This window comes from Pongo pygmaeus, chromosome 1 (assembly GCF_028885625.2).
Source record: "Pongo pygmaeus isolate AG05252 chromosome 1, NHGRI_mPonPyg2-v2.0_pri, whole genome shotgun sequence".
In the NCBI taxonomy this organism is placed as follows: Eukaryota; Metazoa; Chordata; class Mammalia; order Primates; family Hominidae; genus Pongo; species Pongo pygmaeus.
In genome coordinates, this window is record NC_072373.2 from 160,770,194 (window position 1) to 160,795,518 (window position 25,325).

Sequence of the window (25,325 nt, forward strand, 5' to 3'; positions counted from 1 at the left end):
CAGGAGCTATGAAAAGTTCATTTATTTCATAATTGTAGGCAACCAATATAAGATTCTACATTTAGGGGGTCTTCTCTGAAAAGATGTTTATGATTTTTGGACAAAAGACTAAAATTTTTAAAAAATAAAGTGGGTTATATAGATACTGTGGTGGTTAATTTTATGTGTCAACATGGCTGGGCCATGATGCCAGATATGTGATCAAACATTGTTCTGGAGGTTTCTGTGAGGGAGTTTTGGGATGAAAGTAACATTTAAATTGGTGATTTTTGAATAAAGCAGATTGCCCTCCACAAATGTGAATGGGCCTCAACCAAGCAGTGGAAGACCTGAAAAGAACAAAAGATTGACTTCTGTCAAGAAAGAGAGAATCATGCCACACACCCTTCAGACTTGAGGTGCAACGCTGGGTCCTGGTTTCTTAGCCTGACAGCTTTTGGACATAAACTGAGTAGCAGTGCTTCTCTGGTGCCAATCCGCCAGCCTGCCAGTCTGCCCTGCAGGTCTTCCAGTCTGCTGGTCTGCCTTGCAGATTTCAGACTTCCCGGCCTCTATAACTGTGTGAGCCAATTCTTTAAAATAAATATTTTTGGATATATATACATATCCCATTAGTTATGTTTCTCTGGGGAACCTTGACTCATACAGATACAAATACACTTCCTACAAATAGTCTTACCTTATTCACAGACATTTTAAGTTTGAAACACACATTTCAAGGCATTGTTTCTGAGGCATTGTTTTCAGTCTGTCTAAGAAATTTTATTTCTTCATTTCTGAGGCATTGTTTACAGTTTGTCTAAGAAATTTGTTTCTAACACCATCTCTAAAAGCAGGTATTTTGTTTTTCCCCTTGAATATCATACAAAAACTTGTATAAAGCAAATGATGACTCATATTTCTCCTAAGGGAAAATTCTGAAGTGCTTTTATGTACCCTTTTCAAAGAAGACAGTCTTGGCAAAATTCCTTTGAAACTGAACTGATATGGGGTAGAGACAGATCAACATGTTGGATCTAGTACTTAAACCTCAGTTTGGCTGATCTTTATCTTTTACTGTGAGAGTTAAGTAAAACGAGGTTATATTTATAGATTCATGACTCCTCTGCAGAGATCTATATATTTTCATTTTTTCTTTGCTTTTAGCCTGTTGTTAATTTCTTTAAGAAATACTTTCCTCCTATATCCACCATTAATTTTTAGATTTATTTATTTGTGTCACTCTTGTATCCTTGGTCCATACTGTTTATGGAGTGCTTGGTTAATAGAATGGTTTGAAAAAGCACATTTAGCTCTCAGTTCAACTGAGTGAGAAGAATGACACTGAAGTCCTTTCATCATTTTGCGGTGTCCCTGGTAAATATTCTCACTATTTGCTGTTTCTGCCAGTTATCATTCATACTGTTGTTCACTCCATCACATGAGCTGGAAGTATCACTGCTGTTCCTTGAGCTTTGAATGATGACCTGAGGTAACCAAAGTCTCCTGTGAATCTGGTTCTTCTCCAAATTCTAACTTGGGTGCGGCTCCTTTATGTTTACTGTCTTGTAAAGATGATTTTGCTACTTTGATCTTGTAAAGTTATCCAGAGTCCTTTACCTCTGGATAACTTTACATTCAAAGCACCTAGATCATTTACTAATATTTGACACACCTGTAAGGCCAGTTTGCTGAAAAAGCTGCTGAGACTCAGCCCTACTTCGAGGCCAATAGTGTTTGACACATACTAGACATTCAATAAATATGTATGGAATATATGAACAGAAGTAGTCTATGAATAACCTGAATTTGTCCTTGCTTCTTGAGATAGTATAAACCACAGCTATTGAAACTTTGATATTACTTATTATAAAAATTCCTTGCATAAACCATTTCATGAAAATTTGATATGTTGAAGTATATCATCATATCTTCCAACTTACTCTCTGATTTTAGGTCCCCAGATACCTCTAGCATTACTTACCCTAGATACCTGGGGGAAAGTCCAATTAAGCTGAAACAAGTAAATTTCTGTGACACTGCTCAGCTTCCCATCAATAAATGTCCTTTGACACCAAGCCAACAAACTCTCAAGATGCGCTCATGTGTGCTCAATCTCTCTGAACTTTGGATAAATGTCTACTTACCCACTTTGAGAATGACCTTTTATTTCCCACTTTGATAGGGGGTTTTAAGCCTGCTATTCCATAGCCCACATCTTTACATTTGCAATGTACCTTTGGGCTGCTAGATTCCTGTAGAGATGGAAAATTCCTTTTAAGCAGATGTATCCTACACTCCCTTAACCCAGCTACAGGTGTTGGTTGCATAAGTTCTTTGTTAAGTTCAAACCACCAAGGTCTCTCAGGACCTCTCAAACTCTCAAAACATTCCCTCCATTAAGGGAAATTTTGTTAACCCTCAATTCCTTGCTTCCTATCACTCCACATTAATATTACGGTTTGGTAAGATTTTGCTTATATAGCAGCATCTCTATACTTGCATGTTAGTTCATATTTTCTTCTCCTTTGGTATGGTTAGTTGTCATAAGTAATGTTTAACAAACAGTAAACTGAGGCACAAAAAAGCTAGTAACTAGCCCATGCACAATATTGAGTACATGGAGTACATGGGAGGTTGTTTCCCCCAACTTTATCATGCTGGCTATGTGCATGGTCCCATAGGTCCTATGTATATGTGGAGCAGAAAGGTAGGAGTTGACAGTTCACACAATGGCAAAAAGCATTATGGCTGTGTATAGTAGTTTTGTGGTTTATATCGTTATGTGTGTGTGCATGCAGATTATCTCTAATCAGACAATAAAGTGGTTGTTTATAACCAAGGAATCTAAAGAATATTCTTCAATATTGTCAATTTTGGTGAACATGGTAGGTCATTCACTAAGAATGTAGCCTGCTATTTTAATGAGAAAATATAGAGTGTTGATTAATGGTTTAAAAAAGCACATTCTTGTTGCTTGTCCCTTTTTGGGAGTCAAATTATAATAGGCACTTATCGTTAAGTGAAATAAGTAAACCATGGAATGAGTTGAATCCTAATCCATTAACAAATTATTCACTTTCTCCAGGTAAAGACCGAGATCTAAACAAATTCAGTATCATGAGATCAATGTGTCCCAAATTTTTTTAAAAAATGGGTATTACTGACTGCATATTATTTTCACTCCTAAGGAATATCTTTGGGACTATGACATAATATTAAATAGTTTGTGATTTTTTAAAATTAATAAACTTTAATTTTAAAGTTTTGGGTTCTCAGCAAAATTTAGCATAAAGTACGGAGACTTTCCAGGTACTCCCTGGCCCCTGACATAATCTCTCTCACTATTGACAACCCACACTACAGTGATGTATTAGCTACAATCAATATACCTATATTGACACATCATTATCACCCAAAGTCCATTATTGACATTGTTTCACTTTTGGAGTTTCATATTCAATAGGTGTTGACAAATGCATAGTGATATGTATCTGCCATTCACAGAATAGTTTCATTGCCCTAAAAATCTTCTGTGCTCTACTTATTTATCTTTCTCCCCCTCCTAACCCTCTTGGTATAACTCATTTTTTACTGTCTCCATAGTTTGGCTTTTTCCAGAATGTCATATAATTGAAAGAGAAAGTATGTCATTTTTTTCAGATTGGCTTCTTTAACTTAGTAATACAATTAAGTTTCCTCCCTTTCTTTTCATGGCTTGCTAGTTCATTTACTTTGGGTGCTAAATAATATTGCATCATCTGGATATACCACCGCTTATCCATTAACCTACTGGAGGAAATCTCGTTTGCTTCCAAATTTTGGCAATTATAAATAAAGCTGCTATAAGCATCCATGTACAGGTGTTTGTGTGGACATAACCTTTCAATTCATTTAGGTAAGTATCAAGGAGCATGATTGCTGGACCATATGAGAAAAGCATGCTTAGCTTTTTAAGATATGGTCAAACTGTCTTCCAAAGTGGCTGTACCATTTTGCATTCCCACCAGAAATAAATGTGAGTTCCTATTGTTCCTTGCCAAATTCCTTGGCAGCATTTGATATTACCTGTGTTTTGTATTTAGGTCATTTTATTTTATTTTATTTTTATGTATTTTTTATTTTTTGAGATGGAGTCTCGCTCTGTCACCAGGCTAGAGTACAGTGGCACAATCTCAGCTCACTGCAACCTCCACCTCCTGGGTTCAGGCGATTCTCCTGCCTCAGCCTCCAAAGTAGCTGGGACTACAGGCACGCCACCACCCCCAGCTAATTTTTGTATTTTTAGTAGAGATGGGGTTTCACCATGTTGGCCAGGATGGTCTTGATCTCTTGACCTCATGATCCACCCACCTCGGCCTCCCAAATTTAGGTCATTTTAATAGGCAAGTAGTGGTATCTCATTGTTATTTTTAATTTGCAACTTGTAAATGATATATGACGTTGAACATTTTTTCATATGCATACTTTCCATCTGTATATTTACTTTCGTGAGGTGTCTGTTCAAGTCTTTTATTCATTTTTTTAAAAACAAGTTGTTGGTTTGCCTGTTGAGTTCTTAAGCACTTTTTGTGTATTTTGGATAACAGTCTTCTATCAGATATGTCTTTGGAAATATTTTCTCCCATTCTGTGGCTTGTCTTCTAATCTTTTGATGTTGTCCTTCACAGTGTAGAAGTTTTAGTTTTAAGAAAATCCATTTTATCAATTGCTTCTTTCATGGAATGTGCCTTTTATGTTATACCTAAAATATCATCACCATACCTAAGGTCATCTAGATTTATTCTTGCATTACCCTTCTAAAAGTTTTATAGTTTTATAATTTACCTTTAGGTCTATGATCTATTGTTAAGTTAATGTTTACAAAGGATGAAAGATCTGTGTTGAGGCCCTTTTTGTGTGTGCCTCTGGATATCTCTTTGTTCTAATACCGTATGTTGAAATGGTCCCTTTGTTGAGTAAGTATCTTTGCTCCATTGTATTGCCATTGTCTTTGCTCCTTTGCCAAAGATCTGTTGACTACATTTATGTGAGTCTATTCCTGGGCTCTCTATTCTGTCCCATAGATCTATTTGTCTGTTCTTTCACCAATACCATACAGTCTTGACTAGTATTGTTTTATAGTAAAGTCTTGAAGTTAGGTAGTGTCAATCCTGTGACTTCTTCTCTTTTGGTATTATTTGATTATTCTGGGTATTTGGCCTTTCTAAATAAAATTTTAGAATCAATTTGCTGATATCCTCAAAATAATTTGCTCAGATTTTGCTTGAAATTGCCACTCCTGCCTTTTCTTTGATTAGCGTTAACATGGTATATCTTTCTCCGTCAATTTTATTCGTATATTTTTATACACTACATGAAGTAAGTTTTTTGTAAACAATATGTATTTGGATCTTGCCTTGATCTACTTTGACCATCTCTGTCTTTTAATTGGTGTATTTAGACCTTTGACCCTTAAAGTGGTTGTTAATACAGGTGAATTGATATCTACCATATTTGTTACTGTTTTCTACTTGTTGCCCTTATTTTCAGTTCCTATTTTGTCTTCCATTCTTTTTCTGCCTCTGGGGTTTTCATTGATTCCATTTTCTTTCTTTTCTTAGCGTATCAATTATATATTTCTTTTTTAACTTTTTAGTGGTTGCTCTAGAGTTTACAATATACATTTACAACTAATCCAACTCCACTGTAAAACAACACTGTATCACTTCATGAGCAGTGCAAGTACCTTATCAAAACAAAGTATTACTAATTCCTTCTTCTATCTCTCATATTATTGCTGTCATTCATTTCACTTATATGTAAGTGTATACATAAGTGTTTATATGTATATGCATATATGTAAGACATATACAAATATTTAAATATGTATATATTACATATACATATATAAAATATATAATCAAATACATTGCTACTATTATTATTTTAAACACTGTCATGTGTTAGGTCAATTAAGAATAAAAAATAGAAAATATTTTACTTTCATTTATTCCTTCTTTGATGCTCTTCCTTTTTTAATGTAAATCTGAGTTTCTGACCTCTACTATTTTCCTTCTTTCTGAAGAATTTTTTTTTAACATTTCTTGCAATGCAGGCAACAATGTCCTTGGCTTTTGTTTGTCTGAGAAAGTTTTATGTTTCCTTCACTTTTGAAAGGTAATTTTGCAGGGTAACAGAGTTCTACACTTTTTGTTTTGTATTCTCTCAACACTTCAAATATTTCACTCTATTAATTTCTTGCTTGTATTTAATTCTTGTATTTGCTCCTCTATAGGTAAGGTGTGGTTTTCCTCTGGCTCTTTTCAAGTTTGTCTTTGTCTTTGATTCTCTGAAGTTTAAATATAATATATATTTTTTGGTGCAGTTTTTTTAAAACATATCTTCTGCTTGGTCTTCTCAGAGCTTCCTGAATTTGTGGTTTGGTGTTTGACCTCAATTTGGGGGAAAGTCTCAGGCATTCTTGCTTCAAATAGTGCTGCTGTTCCTTTCTGTCTCTCTTCTCCTTTGGCATTCACATTACACATTAGCATTACCTTTTGTAGTTGTCCCACAGTTCTTGAATATTCTGTTCTTCTTTTTTCTAGTTTTTTTTTTTCTTTTCACTTTTCAGTTTCAGCAGTTTCTATTGTAATACACTCAAGCTCAAAGATTCTTTCCTCAGATGTGTCCGGTCTACTAGTAAGTCCAGCAAAGGCATTTTTCATTTCTGTTAGTGTTTTTGATCTCTAGCATTTTTTTAGATTCTTATAATTTTTGCCTCTGTTTATACTGCCAATTTGTTCTTGCATGTTTTCTACTTTTTTCCATTAAATTCCTTAACATAGTCACCACTGATTTTTAAAAATTTCTGATCTGACAATTCTAACATTCTTGCTGTATCTGACTCTGGTTCTGATGCATGTTCCATCTCTTCCCTTTTTTAGTATGCCTGTAATTTTTTGTTGGAAGATGTGCATGATGTTCTGGTAAAAGGAATTGTGATGAATGAGACTTTGATAATAGTGTTAAGGTGTGAAGGAAAGGGATGCATACTGTGGTCCTATGATTAGGTTTCAGTCTTTTGGTGAGCCTGTGCTCATGAACTATGAACTTCTCAAGTGCTTCTCAGTGTTTCTCCCCTCTTAGGTAGGACAGGATGGCTAGAGGGCCTAGAATAGGCTATTTTCTTCTCCCACCTGGAAGGCTAGCGGGAACTTCAGTTGGGCATTTTCTTTTCCCTAGGGAGGTCAAACTCTGATAAAAACCCCAGAAGATTAGGTTCTGGTAAAATAGCTTCTCCTGAGAGCAGGCCTTGTGAAGAATAGACTGTTCTGGTGTATTTTGAAATGGCTCCTTTTTGTGAAGGACCTCTTCAAGGAGAACTACAAACCACTGCTCAACGAAATAAAAGAGGATACAAACAAATGGAAGAACATTCCATGCTAATGGATAGGAAGAATCAATATTGTGAAAATGGCCATAGTGCCCAAGGTAATTTATAGATTCAATGCCATCCCCATCAAACTACCAATGATTTTCTTCACAGAATTGGAAAAAACTACTTTAAAGTTCATATGGAACCAAAAAAGAGCTCGTATTGCCAAGTCAATCCTAAGCCAAAAGAACAAAGCTGGAGGCATCACGCTACCTGACTTCAAACTATATTACAAGGCTACAGTAACCAAAACAGCATGGTACTGGTACCAAAACAGAGATACAGACCAATGGAACAGAACAGAGCCCTCAGAAATAATACCACACATCTACAACTATCTGATCTTTGACAAACCTGACAAAAACAAGAAATGGGGAAATGATTACCTGTTTAATCAATGGTGCTGGGAAAACTGGCTAGCCATATGTAGAAAGTTGAAACTGGATCCCTTCCTTATACTAAAATTAATTCAAGATGGATTAAAGACTTAAATGTTAGACCTAAAACCATAAAAACCCTAGAAGAAAACCTAGGCAATACCATTCAGGACATAGGCATGGGCAAGGACTTCATGTCTAAAACACCAAAAGCAATGGCAACAAAAGCCAAAATTGACAAATGGGATCTAATTAAACTCAAGAGCTTCTGCACAGCAAAAGAAACTACCATCAGAGTGAACAGGCAACCTACAGAATGGGAGAAAATTTTTGCAATCTACTCATCTGACAAAGGGCTAATATCCAGAATCTACAAAGAACTTAAACAAATTTAAAAGAAAAACTCAAACAATCCCATCAAAAAGTGGGCAAAGGATATGAACAGACACTTCTCAAAAGAAGACATGTATGCAGCCAAAAGACACAGGAAAAAATGCTCATCATCACTGGCCATCAGAGAAATGCAAATCAAAACCACAATGAGATACCATCTCACATCAGTTAGAATTGCCATCATTAAAAAGTCAGGAAACAACAGGTGCCGGAGAGGATGCGGAGAAATAGGAACACTTTTATACTGTTGGTGGGACTGTAAACTAGTTCAACCCTTGTGGAAGTCAGTGTGGCGATTCCTCAGGGATCTAGAACTAGAAATACCATTTGAACCAGCCATCCCATTACTGGGTATATACCCAAAGGATTATAAATCATGTTGCTATAAAGACACATGCACACGTATGTTTATTGCGGCACTATTCACAATAGCAAAGACTTGGAACCAACCCAAAAGTCCAGCAATGATAGACTGGATTAAGAAAATGTGGCACATATACATCATGGAATACTATGCAGCCATAAAAAATGATGAGTTCATGTCCTTTGTAGGGACATGGATGAAGCTGGAAACCATCATTCTCAGCAAACTATCGCAAGGACAAAAAACCAAACACTGCATGTTCTCATTCATAGGTGGGAATTGAACAATGAGAACACTTGGACACAGGAAGGGGAATATCACACACCAGGGCCTGTTGTGGGGTGGTGGGAGGGGGGAGGGATTGCATTAGGAGATATACCTAATGTAAATGACCAGTTAATGGGTGCAGCACACCAACATGGCACATGTATACATATGTAACAAACCACCTTGTGCACATGTACCTTAGAGCTTAAAGTATAATAAATATATATATATATATAAAACAAACAACAACAAAAAAGAACCAAGAAATCAATAAAATGGCTCCTTTTCTCCTCTCCCTGACAGAAGCAGGAGGGGATTTTTTTTCCCGACATTCATTGTGAGGACCTGGTAGGTCTCCTGGAGGGAAAACTCACTAAAGCATGAAGGCTGTCCTATGATTATGTCTACCTGAAATTTTTAACTCTCATGGTTGTCCATATCAAGCCTCCAGCGAGCTGTCAATTATAGTTTAGGTTTCCTACTTCTGCAGTAGTTCATGTGGAGGTTCCTACCAGTGAGTTTCTGCTACAGTGAAGTGTGATTCGCTGTATCTGCCTGTCTGTCTCTCTAATTTTCAGAGTAGCAGTGTCTGAATTGAGTTACCTGAAATCCCTGACAGATGTAAGAAGAGTTGTTGATTTCTCAGTTTGTTTAACTTTTCACTTGTTAGGGTAGAGTGGTGACTTCTAAGCTCTTTATATGCCTGACTGGAAACCAGGAATCTGTGGTTTGTGATTTTTCCTAAATAGTAAATTATTTTTCCCCATCTAGAGAAAATTTATTTTCTTTCTAGTTTGAAGAAAATAAGGCCATTATTGATAATGTAATGGGACCATTGGCATAATATTTCAAACTTCATCGATTCTTTTTCAAGTACCAAAATCATGCTGTTTGTTGATTTGATTCAAGAAAAGGCCATAGGATTGTATATCACTCTCGCCAATAAAAAATAGAGACCAAGGTTAGATTGTTTCCTGATGAGCATAAGCAAAGCAATGTACCTATTTTTACCTGTATGTGATAGACATCTGTATAGGCTGATGAATTCTTTTTATATTTAAAGCACCCTTGGGACAATCTTTGGTCAATCAAAGTCACGTTCCAGGCCCTGGGAAAATGTCAGGAAAATAATAACATGTATTTCTTGGTATTTACTAGATGCCTTAGTAGGTTTTCAATAAGTAATTATGGATTTAAAAGAATAGAAAAGTTCGGAAAATAGTTTAGCACACACATTAGAATCATCCATAAAGCTTTTAAAACTACAGATACTGGGCTCTACCCATTAAGTTTTCTGATTATGTAGACCTGAAGTAATACTTAGATTTATGGATTTTAAGAAATTTGAGCAAATAATACTGAAGCATATGAACTGGGACAACTTGATGGGGTAAAATATATACGTCACCTATTTGGCAGCTCCTCATGAACTATTTCCTGTCTTACTCAGTATTGATGTAGACTAGATGAAGATGGAACCACAAAAGAGATATCTCATTGATATTGTGACACCATAGCTTGAGTAGGGGCTATGAAGTCATTTTTACATTGATTTGAATTCTGGGTTGCCTATATAATTGAGCCAGCTTCCTCCTTCATAAAGAGGAGATACAACTACCCATAAAGTTCACATAATGATTAAATAATCATGTAATAAAACTGACCCAATAGTTGGTGAAGAGTTGGTATTGAGTAAATAGTTCTCTCATATTACACCCCATCTCTGCCTATGCCACACTTGCAATACAACATGTGATTGAATATGCTGAGAATGGTGGAGTCCACCACACAGATATGCCAATTCTATTGATCAAATCAATAGCAACAGACTTGCTGAGGTTTCCAAAGAGAAATTTGTTAGATTTTTTTAAATTAAAATGGCTGGTTACTCGATTATTATTGATAGATTATTACTAAGAAAAAAAGGTGCTTTGTTTTTAGAATTTTCGTTTGGCAGCATTTATTATTTTACTGCACACACAAAAAATGCATGTGTGTGTAGGTGTGTGTATAAAGGTGGAATGATCTTACGCAGAGAAATGTCTTCTGACTTTTCTTTTTAATCTAAGTAGTGTATGTCCTGATACACCCTGTATTTGCTTTCATCCATGTTCTTTTATTTTCCGAACTTTATTCTATCTCGAACCAGGCTGTGATGCTTTGCTAAATTTTTCCTGTGAGAAAATGATTTTGAGGTTGTCAATCCATCAGCCATGATGACTGGGAAATATTTGAAAGAAGATACAAAGTGTACTTATCCAGAAGCTGAAAATATAAAGCAGTGTTTTCTACTTGTCACTGTAAGAATGCATGACAAATTCATTGTTATCCCAACTACACAGTTGTCAGCTATTCTACATACAGTGGTCACACAGACACTGTGGTTGTCACTAACAGTAGAATCTATGTATTGTTACAAAACCACCAAATATCACAGCACTACCAAAAAGGGAAATGACAATTCTACCTAGTAAGACAAAATATATCAAGAGGTTCATGATGTATTCACCACGTAGATGGACAACTTTGGCAAAGAGGCTAAATATGCTCTTTTGATATGCATTGGGGTATGGAGGGGTATGTTTCTTTCTATTTTCATTCTATCTTATAGCCATCTTTCCTATATATGTGTACAGCTGGCTGCAAAAAAGATAATATGAAAGAGCATTTATCAATTATCAAATTGGAGAACAAGAAAAATAAATTATCCAAGGAGACTAGCTTGTGCCAAGCACTATGCAAACTGCTGAGGATACAGAGATAGATATTTTAGAGTGTTTATTTTTAAGATGCTCACAATCTACAGAAATACAAAATAAATGTTCTAATGTAAGTGTGGCTTGTACAGAATGGAGCTGCATGTGGCATGCTGTGGTAATATTGAGACATGCAGGAGTTAGGGGATGCTTATCTGACAAGATGAGAACTGTTGGTATATAATCCAGAAGAAGATTGGCGGCACAAGGCATTTTAGGAAGAGGAAGTAACCAGCTCAAAGCCACTGAGGCAAGAATGAGCGTGGAGCTTCAAGGAACTTGTGGTTGAATGTCAGAGCTTTGAGTCAGTGTAGTTACAGCAAAAGATGATGCAGATAGGGCAGGCAGGGTCAGGTCAGAAAGATTTTCTAAGCCACATAGAAGACCCTAAGTTTTATCCTGAAAATAACATGATACCAGTATAAAAGCAACGAACATATTTACAGAAAAGTGTTGTAGCAGCTTGGAAAATAGGATGAGAATAATATTAGAATTATATCCCTTTGGTTAAATGCTGTAATACTGTTACTCAGCTTTTACTCCCTTAGATGATTCCTATGAATGTTGCAAGAGGAGGATGTTAAATTACACAGGACCAGATCACCACTATTTCTGTAACCATGGACAAATAATACATCTCTCAAAAGCAAGTGAGATTCATGTCTGCCTCCAGGGACACTTCTCATTAGATAAGGGCGGTGCTGTAATGGCACTCATGCGATAGAAAACCATGCTGCGCGTGAAGACTTGTGGTGGAAAGGCATTTTCGACAGTTAGAAAACAGAATGCACCTTCCACTGTTTGATCCAGGAATGCCATCGCAGGTGCTGCCAAAGAAGAAAAGCCTTCTGGCACTCTGTGGGTAAGGTCTCTGATTATTGCTTCTTGCTTACTTCAAAGATGGCCATCATTATCTGAAGCTCACATATCATGATTGAACTCAGACCAAATCAATAAATAAACTAGCCCATTAAATTGTAGAAGGTTGTATTGAATATGTTCAAAGTTTTGGGTTTCAGAAGTCCCTGAAAATGCTGAAATGTGGCATGAAGACATTTGGAAACTACTAATACGATCCCAACCCTTTTACTTCACTAATTGTCTTAATTCTTACAGAAAAGGAGAATGGACTTGTTCTAAATAGTTCCAAAAGACTGACCTGGAGAACGTGAAAGGAAATTATAGGGAAGTAACTTTTGTTTTAAAATAATAAAAATATTTTTAAAACTTAAAGCTTTCCAATTTTATACAGCAGTAAATTTTCTGTGGTCGGCAGTGTTTAGATTAGATGTATGTTTGTCTGAGTATTGGCTCCAGGCAGTGGGGAAAGTTTTTTATATTTTTCCAATTTTTAAACAATTTTTGTTCTATTGAAGCAAAGTGAATATACCCATGTAATTGACATATAGTTCTAGAAATAAATATTGCACATGAAGATGTAAAAGTGAGAAAAAGAAACTATAAAACCAATAACAACTTTTCTAAAAGGTTAATGGATTTGATGAAAAGTCTGTCTTTACCCTGAGACTATTTTTTGCCTCTATTTAGGTGTTCAAATCCCCTTTTTATTGGAAAATAATATTTGCAGATTTTAGGTTTTATTGGTTGCTGTTTCTATTGTCATTAACTTAACAAAATGGATGAGTTATCGAAACAACATTTGTTTCTCTGGACATTTCCTGAAATGCATGTCTTTCTTCAACCATGAAATCCCAAAATGTAGAAAACTATTTATGAGAGATAACGGAAAGGGTATTGATTCATTGGATAGTAAGGAATGGACAAATTTAAAGTTTGTTTCCAACTTGGAAATAAAACCAAATAAATAAAATTTTATTCCAAGCTTTAAAATTTTTCTCTTTATTGTCTCTATTTAAAAGAAAATATTTTTCTACCTGTTTATCTTTCTAGGAGAGAGTAGATCTAAAGTATGTATTTATATTTCTTTTTATTTAGCAAATGCATTTTCTCCTTTTTACAAATTTTAGCCTGTGTAACTGAAGAGATGCTATCTTTAATGTTGAAGCCAGCTTCAAGTCAGTTCAGGCATGATTAGATCTAGGTGATTTGTTCTTTAACGTGAAGTAGTTTATGACTTCATATTTAAAAAAAGAGCTGCAAACAAATCAAATTAGGACATTTGCAGCTATTGCTTGAACAAACTATACATCTGAATTTAACACAGCAAATATAATAGTTTGTGAGAAAATAAAGATGCATGTATTTTGTTTCTAAGTGAAAAACCTATAAAAATTTATAAAGGATATTATGTATTTTAAAGTGACTATTATCTAAAAAATTAATTATCTAAAAATTAATTATCTAAAAAATAACTGTTATCTAAAAAATTAATATTTTCTGCTTTGCCATAATTGTAATTTGTCAGGAAATTTTACAATACAAGATAAAATCCTGGAAAAGCAACTCAAAACCACATTACTGATGATAAATTAGCTGCATTGTTTTTGCTTACAGAAAGATGGGCATTTACAGAATGACGGTTGAGCAGAACTCACTGTTTGCCCAATCAAAAACTCTGTCTGTCATGCTTTATCTTGCAGCCTTGAGTAATGTCCTCATTTTTCAAAACTTTGTTATTACGTGCCTGCTCAAGTCCAGAAATACAATTGTGTCCTCTTTGCCAGTTTGCTGCAGATAAAAAGGAAAATCTACCAATCTAAGTCTAGATAACAGATACATAACTTATGAATCTATTATTTCTCATGATGGTAAAATAGATCAGAAAGAGGCATCCAGGAAAGGAGGATATTAGACATACGGTAAGTGCTTTAAACAGATAAGCCACAATTTTGCATCAAGTGCAACTAAAGCCTCAGAAATATTTTTCAAAGACTCTGTCTAAAGTCATTGAAAAATAAAAGAAAAATGAAAGAAGAATGGTAGTAATTAATAAATGTTTATTGAACATAGCCTATGCAAAATTCTGAGAATACAAGGAAGAATACACCAGAAACAACTGGGAAACGAACTCATGTGCTGTTATAATTATGAAAACATTCCCCGTAGCTCTACTGACATGCAGTCTTTGAAATTATTCCTGGCCTGCCCATATAACACACTTCTTAACTTTGTAAGTGATCAAAGAGAATTTAAATTGAAATGACATATATTATTTATAATCATTAAATCATCCAAAATTAAATATAAAATTGTTCGCCGCTGGAGAGCTTGTAATAAAAATGCAGCAATTATACATTTTATGTGGCGTTATAGATTGGTACAATCCTTTTGAAAGGTTATCCAAAAAAAGCCTTTAATGAGCAATACATTGTTCATATTTTTTAAACACTAAAGGATTTCTTGCTCCTGGGAATTCATTTGGAAAAAAATAAATTCCTCAGGAAAAAAAAAAACACATAAATTACTATGCCCACTGCAAAAAATTTTAAAAATAAGACTACTATAAATGCAATAAATAGGAAGACATTAAGAAAGTTATAGAACACCAGTTCAGTGGAATATAACATAATCATAAATATTTTGTTATAAAATAATGCGGCAGATTTCTGGAGATATTTATTGTAGGGACCTCCTCTGGCAATGGCGGAACAATTTGTAGCAGACTAACACTTTTACTATGACTTATGAAAGTCAAGAAAAAAAACCCCACAAAAATCTGTAAGATATTAGAGAATTTCTAAGCTACCAGGATATGAGGGGCCAGATCAAACAAAGAAGGAAAATTCATTGAAGTGTTTCCAACTTTCTGCATTTTTTTCCTGTTAATGCATTTGCCCATTTTCAGTATGGGTCAAGAGGTCAAGAGGCCAAGAGGCCAAAGAACTGGCCAGAGTAGATGCTGGCAGAGAAGCCACTCGAGTTTCAAGACAACCTCTTCAGTATGGAAAGATAAAAATTTGGTTTGCAGTTACCAAAGCAACCTGGGGTTGAAAGAATAAGATCTTGGAGAGTAGAAAGGTGCAAGTAAGTCATCTTGACACTGAACACATGTTTAACCACCAAAACATTTACCACTGCAGTTGTAAATGGCAAGAAGCTAATAATTATGTAGAAAGTGACTATAAAAAAGAGGAGAGTTTTTAGCAGTCTTCTGATGCTGAGAAAAGAAATGGAGTTTAGGAGCCACCAAGAAGGAGAGCTCTAAAACACAACCCAGGCTGTCAATTGATAATTCTGGAGGGCTTTCCTCTAGGAAGATGGAGAAAAGAGTTTCAGCCAGACTGCAAGCCAGCTTCAAGTCAGTTCAGGCATGATTAGATCTAGGTGATTTGTTCTTTGTTACTCATGAGAGTAGAGGGTAAATCAACTCTAGAGAGGGATAACTTTATCCCAAGCCTATAGAAAATATATTTTGACACATCAAGAATTAGGATCAAGAGAAAGGATGTATGGTAAAAACAAATCCAAACTCTTCAGAGGATTATAATAGGATTCAGACTTGCAAACATTTACAGTGTCCACAGTGTAAGCAACAACAATGAAAACAAAAACTCAAAGCAGAAAAATGCAATCAATTTTCAAGAGAAAAGACAAAATGGAGGATACCAAGAAGACCCACATGTTGAAATTAGCCTTCAAGGACTTTTAGTAGCTATTATAACTATGCTCACTGATGAAAAATAAATTACTGATTTCTTATTAGAAACTATAGAACCAAAAAGATAACAAAATAACATTTTCAGAGTGTTAAAAGAAAAATAATTCAACCTAGAATTCTACACACAATGAAAATTTTATTTAATACAGAGGGCAAATGAAGATATTGTTAAAAAAATAACTAAGATAATTTATTGCTGGCAGATGTACGCTACAAGAAATGCTAAAGAAGTACTTCAGATTGACAGGAAATGATTAGATGGAAATTTGACTCTTTAGGAGGAAATGGCAAATGGCATCAAAATTTGTTAAGTATCTGGGTGATTATAAATGTCTTCTTCAATTTCCTTTAAAATACATGTATTACTTAAAGCAAAATTATGACATTTTCTTTTGTAGTTTATAATATATGTTAATATATTCGATAATTATAGCATAAACAAGGAAGGGTGATCTACATGATTACAGAATTTCTGCATGTGTTTTATGAAATACTACAATATTAACCCTAACTAGACTGTAAAACATTATTAATGTTTATTGAAATACCTTGAAAAATCACCAAAAAAACAATACTAAAAGGCACAACTAAGGTACCAATAGAAAAATTAAACCAGAATTCTAAAAAACGTATTTAAGCAATGCAAAAGGCAGGTCAGGAGAAACAGAGACCAAAAGCACAGAGTGAAGTTAACGTTAATCAGTAAACAAACAATCATCATGTTTAAATTTGATCATGTAATTAATTGTTTAAACTTTAATGTAGTAAACACTCTAAAATTCTAAGATTGTTAGAATGGATTAAAAAAAGCAAGATCCAACTATTTGTTGTCACAAGTGATGCATTTTAAATATAGACAGAGGGCGGCTGAAAATAGATGAAACAAATACACAATGCAAACAGCAAGCAAAAGAAGTCTAGAATCATTATATTAATATGAGATAAAATAGACTTCAAAATAAGCAGTGTTACAAGAGAGAAAAAAAGGACATTTTACAATGATAAAAACGTCAATACATTAGGATGAACTAAAAGTCCTGTATCTATATATGTATACATATACATACATACAAATTGCATTTTTGGGTCTTCATTTCCTTATGAAGATCTGGTGACACATAAAACTTAAGTAAATTTGTATACTTTTTCCTGTTAATCTGTCCTATGTCAGTTTCTTTTTATTAGGCTCGGCTGAAAAACTCAGAGAGGGTAGAGGTAAAATTTTGCTTCTCCTACGATATGGGTGAATCTATAGATAATATATCATGTCCATGGATTGGAAGTTTCAATATTATAAAAATGTCAATTGTTTCCAAATTACTCTATATATTTACTGTAATCCCAGTCAAAATTGCAGTAAGATTTTATTTTTTATGAAAATGACAAGTAATTCTAAAGTATATACATATGGAAATGCAAACAGCAAACAATAGCCAAGACTATCTTCAGGATGACAACCTTGATGCTTAACATTGTCACTAATCAAAGTTTAATGTATTTAATGTAAGAGCTACAGTCATAAATAGACTGCTGTGTTGGTGGAAGGACTAACAAACAAATGAAATAGAGTCCAAAAAAACTGACTGACACATATGCATAAGATGACACTAGTACAATGGAGAAATAATGTTTTTTAAATTAAAGGGTCCTGGGTCATTTGCATAAAAAATAGCACAGCTTGAACTCTACCTCAAATCATACACAAAAATTAACTCCCAATGTACTATTTATATGAATGCAAAGAATAAACTTGAAGTTTCTAGGTGATAGCAGAGGAAAATATCTTTATGACTTTGAGATAAGCAAAGACTTTTTAAACAGAATGCAAAAAGAATGTAACAACATATTGGAGGTCCTTTATATGTTATTTGCTTCTTGTCCCTTGCTGTGTTTAGGATTCTTTCTTTACCCTTGACCTTTGGGAATTTGATAATTAAATGTGTTGAAGTAGTCTTATTTGGGTTAAACCTGCTTGGTGTTCTACCACCTTCTTGTAAATGAGTGTTGATACCTTTCTCTAGATTTCAGAAGCTCTCTGATATTATCTCTTTGAATAGACTTTCTACCCTTATCTCTCTAGCTCTTCTTTAAGGCCACTCTTAGATTTGCCCCTTTCATGCTATTTCCTGTATCTTGTAGACATGCTTCTTTCTTTTTTATTCTTTTTTCTTTTGTCTCTTCTGCCTGTGTATTTTCTAATATCCTGTCTTCAGGTACTCATTATTTCTTCTTGATCCATTCTGCTGTTGAGAGACTGATTCATTCTTCAGTTTGTCAACTGAATTTTTTGGCTACAGAATTTCTGCTTGGTTCTTTTAAATTATTTCTTTTTCTTTGTCAAATTTACTTGATAGAATTATGAATTCCTTCTCTTGTGTTATCTTGGATTTTCTTGAGCTTCCTCAAAACAGCTATTTTGAATTATCTGTCTGAAAGGTTACATATCTCTTACTGTGGAATTGGTTTCTGGTATCTTATTTAGTTCGTTTGGTTAGGTCATGTTTTCCTGAATGGCCCTGATGCTTGTGGATGTTTGTCAATATTGAGGCAATTAAGAGTTAGGTATTTAGCTGGGCGCGGTGGCTCACGCCTGTAATCCCAACACTTTGGGAGGCCGAGGGGGGCGGATCACGAGGTCAGGAGATCGAGAGCATCCTGGCTAACACAGTGAAACCCCGTCTCTACTAAAAATACAAAAAATTAGCCGGGCGCCGTGGCGGGCACCTGTAGTCTCAGCTACTCGGGATGCTGAGGCAGGAGAATGGCGCGAACTCGGGAGGTGGAGCTTGCAGTGGGCCGAGATCACACCACTGCACCTCAGCCTGGGCGACAGAGCGAGACTCCGTCTCAAAAAAAAAAAAAAAAAAAAAGAGCTAGGTATTTATTCTAATATTTGCAGTCTGGGCTTATTTCACCTGTCCTTCTTTTTTTTTTTTAATATTTTTTTTTCCTTTTTTTTTATTATTATACTTTAGGTTTTATGGTACATGTGCGCAATGTGCAGGTAAGTTACATATGTATACATGTGCCATGCTGGTGCGCTGCACCCACTAACTCGTCATCTAGCATTAGGTATATCTCCCAATGCTATCCCTCCCCCATCCCCCCACCCCACAACAGTCCCCAAAGTGTGATGTTCCCCTTCCTGTGTCCATGTGTTCTCATTGTTCAATTCCCACCTATGAGTGAGAATATGCAGTGTTTGGTTTTTTGTTCTTGCGATAGTTTACTGAGAATGATGATTTCCAATTTCATCCATGTCCCTACAAAGGACATGAACTCATCATTTTTGAAGCTTTCCAAATATTTGAAGGGAATTGAATGTTGTGATCTAACTCTTGGGTCACTGCAACTATATCTGCATTAGCGGGCATCCCAAGCCCACTAAAGTTGTGACTCTTGCAGAGTCACAGAAGTTCTTCCTTGGTGGCCTTAGGTAAGAGCCAGCAGAATTCCCTGGATTACCAGGCAGTGTTTCTTGTTCTCTCCTTACATTCCCCCAAACAACTGGAGTCTTTTTCTGCATGCTGAGCTGCTTGGAGTTGAGAGAAGGGTAATGCAAGCACTCCCACTGGCACCACTGCTGGGACTGTGCTGGGTCACATCTGAAGCCAGCTCAATACTGGGTCTCATCAAAGGCCTGTGACAATTACTGCCTGGCTATTGTTGATGTTCATTTAAGGCCTAAGGGCTCTTTAGCCAACAGGTGGTGAATCCTGCAAGGATTGTGTCTTCCCCTTAGGGCAGCAGGTTCCTTTCTGGCTCAGGGTGGATCTAGAAATGTACTGTGGGAGCTATGGCCTAGAATTGGAGACTTTAGGAGTCTGCTTGATGCTTTATTTTACTTTGGCTTAGCTGGTACCCATGTCGTAAAACAAAGTCCTTTTGACTCTTTCTTCTCCTTTCCTCAAGCAAGTGTCTCTACCCATGGCAACCATAGCTAGGAATGTGCTAGGTCACACCTGAAACCAGCACAGTACTGAGTCTCACCCAAGGCCTGTCTGGACTATTTCCTAGCTACTGCTGAAGTTTATTTAAGGTCCAGTGGTTCTTCAGTGAGCAGGTGATGAATCCTGCCAGAACAGGGTCCTTCTCTTCAGGGCCGGAGTCTCCCTCTGACCCAGGATGGATCTCCAATGTCCTCTGGGAGCTAGGGCCTGGAATGGGTGCTTTAGGAGTCCATTTGGTGCTTTATTTTACCGTGGCTGTGTTGCTATCCAAGTTGCAAGACAAAGTCTTCTTTACTTTTCCCTTTCCTTTGCCCAAGCAAAAGGAGTCTCTGTAAGAGCTATGCGCTGCATTGTCTGGATTTGGGGAAGGAGTGACATAAGCATTCCCTTGGCTACCCCAGCTATTGTATCACTAGGTCATGTGCACATCAAGTCCACAACACCAGGACTTACCCCGGAATTGTACTCCTTGTGGCCTGGACTGCCTTTCAAATTTATTTAGTACCCCAGAACACTTTAGTCTGTGATGGTGGGGATAGCTGGAACTCAAGCTCCAACTGCTGGAATGAACAATTCCTCTCTGTCTGGGGCAGGTCTAAATGTTCTGTCCATGGCTGAATTCTGCCCTGAGTTGCTTTCCACTGTGACAGGGCAGCACTGGATTCCAATGCAAAGTTCTACCATTACTTCGTTCTCCCTCTGCCAAGGGTATGGGGGAAAGAGTTGATGTAGGCAATTCAAGATTGTCTTTCCTACCCTCTTCAGTGCCTCTTTCCTTGATATGATGTTAAAGCCAAGTACTGTGATTGCTCACTTGATTTTTGGCTCTTATTAGGGTGTTTTCTTGTGAGGATAGCTGTTCAATTTTGTGTTCCTGCAGGGAGATGGTTGCTCGAGGATTTTATTGGTATCTTGCTCTACCTCTTGCTCTCCATTTTAATTTACTTGACACTAACAACAAAGGAAAAGACTGATAAAATAGATGACCTTAAAATTAAGGCCTTTATTTCTTCAGAAGACACTCTTTAGAGAGTGAGGAAGCAAACCACACAGAAGGAAAAAAATGTTTGTGATGCATATAAATGAAAAAGATTTGAAGCCAAAATTCAAAATAAGAATAAAATCAAAAATTAAAAATACTTCTACAAATATTTAAGAAAAAAGACAATAAATCCAACAGCAAAATGAAAAGGATTACACATGCACCCAAACAGCTAAAATTAACATGATCCGTGACACCAAGTGTTGGTGAAGATGTGGAACACCTGGAACTCACATACACTGCTGGTGGAAATGTAAATTGGTATAACCATTTGTGAAACTGTTTCATAATATGAACTATAGCTGAAAGTATGCATATCTTAACCCTGAAATTTCTTCCCTAAGTATATTCCTAACAGAAATGTATTCATATTTGCAGCTAAGCCATGCACAAAAATATCCAATAAAAGCATTACTTTTAATAGCCCCAAGCTTGAAATAATCCAAATTTCCAAATAATTCAAATGAGAAAATGACTTTTATGTTAATATCATGTAATATTATTTGGTAATGTTAATAAACAAACTGCTCCTACATGCAAAACATGTTTGAATCTAATATGCATAATGTTGAGCAAAACAAGCCAGACACAAGGGTATCTACTCTGTGATTTCATTTATATACATTTCAAAAATAGACAAAACTAGTTAATGGTGATAGAGGTCACACTATATAATGGTTAACATCAGAGTTAAGGATTGGGCATAAGGGGAATTTGATGATGTTAATTGAATTTTTTTGGGTGGGGGTTGGGGTGGGGAGAGACAGTCTTGCTCTGTCGCCCAGGCTGGAGTGCAGTAGTGCAATCTCGGCTCACTACAAACTCCACCTCCCCCATTTAAGCAATTCTCTTGTCTCAGCCTTCCAAGTAGCTGGGATTACAAGTGTGCTCCATCACACCTGGCTAATTTTTGTATTTTTAGTAGAGACGGGGTTTCGCCATGTTGGCCAGGCTGGTCTCAAGCTCCTGGCCTCAAGTGATTTGCCTGCCTCAGCTTCCCAAAATGATGGGATTACAGGTGTGAACCACGGTGCCTGATCTGCTAATTAAATATATGGAATAAAAAGATGTGTGTTTTCTACAATATGAACAGTTTATAGGTTAACAGGTATCAAATGCTTTTCTTTACTCTGGTTCTCAAAAATAATCATGAGTATATTTAGTGAACTAAAAGTTTTCATTTATTTTTTGACAATATAGTTTTGTATTATTTGTTCATCTGGCTTCAACCCCTTGAGAATTCTCTCCAGGCCAGTGAGGGCATGCTATGAAACTTCTATGCATGGAATTCTAAGGATTCTAAGAGAAATCTCCCACTTTTTTTTTTTTCACCAGTTACTCTTCTTTTGGATCTTTCTGATTTCTATCTCACTGCCTAAGAGTTTCAGTTTGGAGTCTCTTCTATAATTTCTTTTATATTCTTGATTCTGGCTACATACTTGTAAGACAATCTCTTACAACAACTATCTATCTCTATATTTATGCCTGTATCCACACGTATCTCCATATCTATTTTATCAGTCTATCTATATCCTGTAGGCAAAAACTCAGTTAAAAAATCAAGATATAGAAATAGAAAAATCTTTAGAAAGCTAGGCAATACTCTGTACCAATTTCTTGGTTTTGTTTCTCTCTGTAATTTAGTTTTATTTATCACCATATATATAGCTTTAAATATTTCACATATAGGTATTTTAAAGCCTCTGAATTTAATCATTAAAGTTTTGGGAAGGAAGAAATGAACTGAATCTGTTTTTATCCCAATGCCAAATTCCCTCAGAGACAATATGATTGGTGCAGTAGAGTCGTGTTCGCTTTGCACTAATCAGCTCTGAAAGAAGTAAGTAGTAAGTACCTAGAATAAGGAGTAGGTAATAGAATAAATTTCCTGGAGGCAAAAAGCTGCCTGTATTGGGGGATGCTGTTAAGGAGGTATTTGTCAGGAAAGGGAGAGTAACTGTTGAATTAGACAGACACCCAATTATATCCTGTAGCTCTGAACCCTACAGCTCGTGAGTTGTTCCTTGACATTGCTAGACTTGGCTCCATATCCAAGAACTCTTAGCTAAGTGTAGTGCCTCTCTGCAGAAAGTTTAAAAAAGGACAAATCAGTGAGGTGCTATATTTATGTAATGCTTATATCATCAGGCATCTGAGGTACTAAGCATTATTAAAAATGAAATGATACAGCTGATAGGATTTTGCCACTAAAAACTGTGGTCTCTAGCTTCAATTGAGCCTAGCAATTTTTTAAAAATTATTATTGATTATCTTCTTCTTTTGTTTTTCTTCTACATGCTCCCTTATTTAAAAAAATCTACCATTCTGCACACCATACCCCTTCCCCCACCATCTACACTACTACTTCTTTTTCAGTGCAGATGATTTGCCTCTGATATCATAGAGACAACTTAGAATATTGAGAATGATCTTCTTTAACTTCCTGTGTCCACATCTATAAGCATCTATTTATGTACAAATGTCAGTTTCCCTATTTAAAACTATCACATTTCGTATGCTGTCTACGTGATATCCCTTGTATCCACCAGGATATAGAATTTACTCCAATGATTCTTTCCTCTTTCTAACATGCATTTTCATGTTACATCTTCTAGGGTTCACGTTGACCTTATTTTAATAACAAAATTTAAAAAATTCCTAAACATTCTTGACTCTATGCTCATCTGGTTATTAGTTTCTTTTCATCCTGCAGTTCTTCAGTGCTAAGGCCTTTCAATGGATAATTTATATTTATGGTTTCTTCTCCTTTGCTTCTGTACTAGTGCGGCTATGTAAAATATGACTCCAAACTTAGTGGCCTATGACATCTAGAATATTTAATCTGCAACTTGAGAAGGGCTCCACTGGGACAGCTTATGTCTATTTTCAATGTATCAGCTAGAGCAGCTGAAAGGTTAGGTATGAAAATCATTCAAAGGCTTGCTCACTTAAGCAGTTGGTGCTGGGATTACAACTGAAATGATAGCTAAGTCTGTTGGCCAGAATATCTATACATGTACTCTCCATGTGGTCTGAACTTTCTCAAAACGTGGATAGTGGGTTTGAAGAATGAGAAAGGGGTGTCAGGGAATATGGGGGGAGATGCAAAAACATTTATTTCCTTTTATGATCTAGACTTGGAAGTCACCCAGCATCATTTCTGCTGCATTCTGTCCATTAAGGCAGTCACAAAGCCCCACCTAGGTTCAAGGAAATAGGAAACAGCCTCCACCTATGATGGTGTGTAGCAAGGTTCTGAAAGATTTGGGATCAGCAATATTGCTGTGTCCACTTTTGGAAAAAGACAATCTACCAGAACTTTTCATTTTACTTCAACCTTTGGCTATCTGATTACAGTCTTTCCACTGCAATGAAACTCGTCTATAAACATCCCAAATGACTCAATTGCCAAATCATATGATATTTATTTTGTCCTAAGGTTATTTTACTTATACCTGCAACGTTTGTCATGGTTTACCACTTGCTTTTCTTGATACATTTCCACTTTGGTTTCATTGGCATTAGTATCTCCTTATTTCCCTTGTATTACCTATCTATGCCTTCCCAGTCTCCATTTTAAGTACTATTTCTTCTACCTATATTTTATATTTTGATGTTTCTTTATGTTCAATTCTATATCTCGTCTCATTAATCTATCTAGTGTGTATAAGCAATCACATACAGTCTCACAACTTAATCTACCTGTTATATGTAGGTGACTCATGAATGTTCTGAACTCCAAATTAAAACAATGTAACAAATTGCATAATAAATACCTGTGATTTTATGTTCCAGAGATAACTCAAACTCTACATCTTCAAAATTAACCTTATTCCATTCACTTAGCCCTCCTTACATGCTCCCCACACTCCCAACATTCCCTTACCGGGGTCTACTATTGTATTTGTAAAAATACTATTGTATTTGATAAAAGTCATCCCTTGGGAAGTTGGGTGTCAGTCTTGATTCTCTCTTTTCCCACATTGCAGCATATATTAGTAACTACGTTCCATTACTTCTAGCTTCTCATAATCTCATACATTTTGCTCTCTGTTTTTTCTGTTGTTGACTCGGTTCAAGCAATTATCATTTCTCTCATGGACAATTTGAATCGTCTTGTTACTGTTTTCCTTATGGTGCCCCACGGTGCATCCCCCATATAGCAAGCAGAATGATCATTTAGAATGCAAAATGCAACATA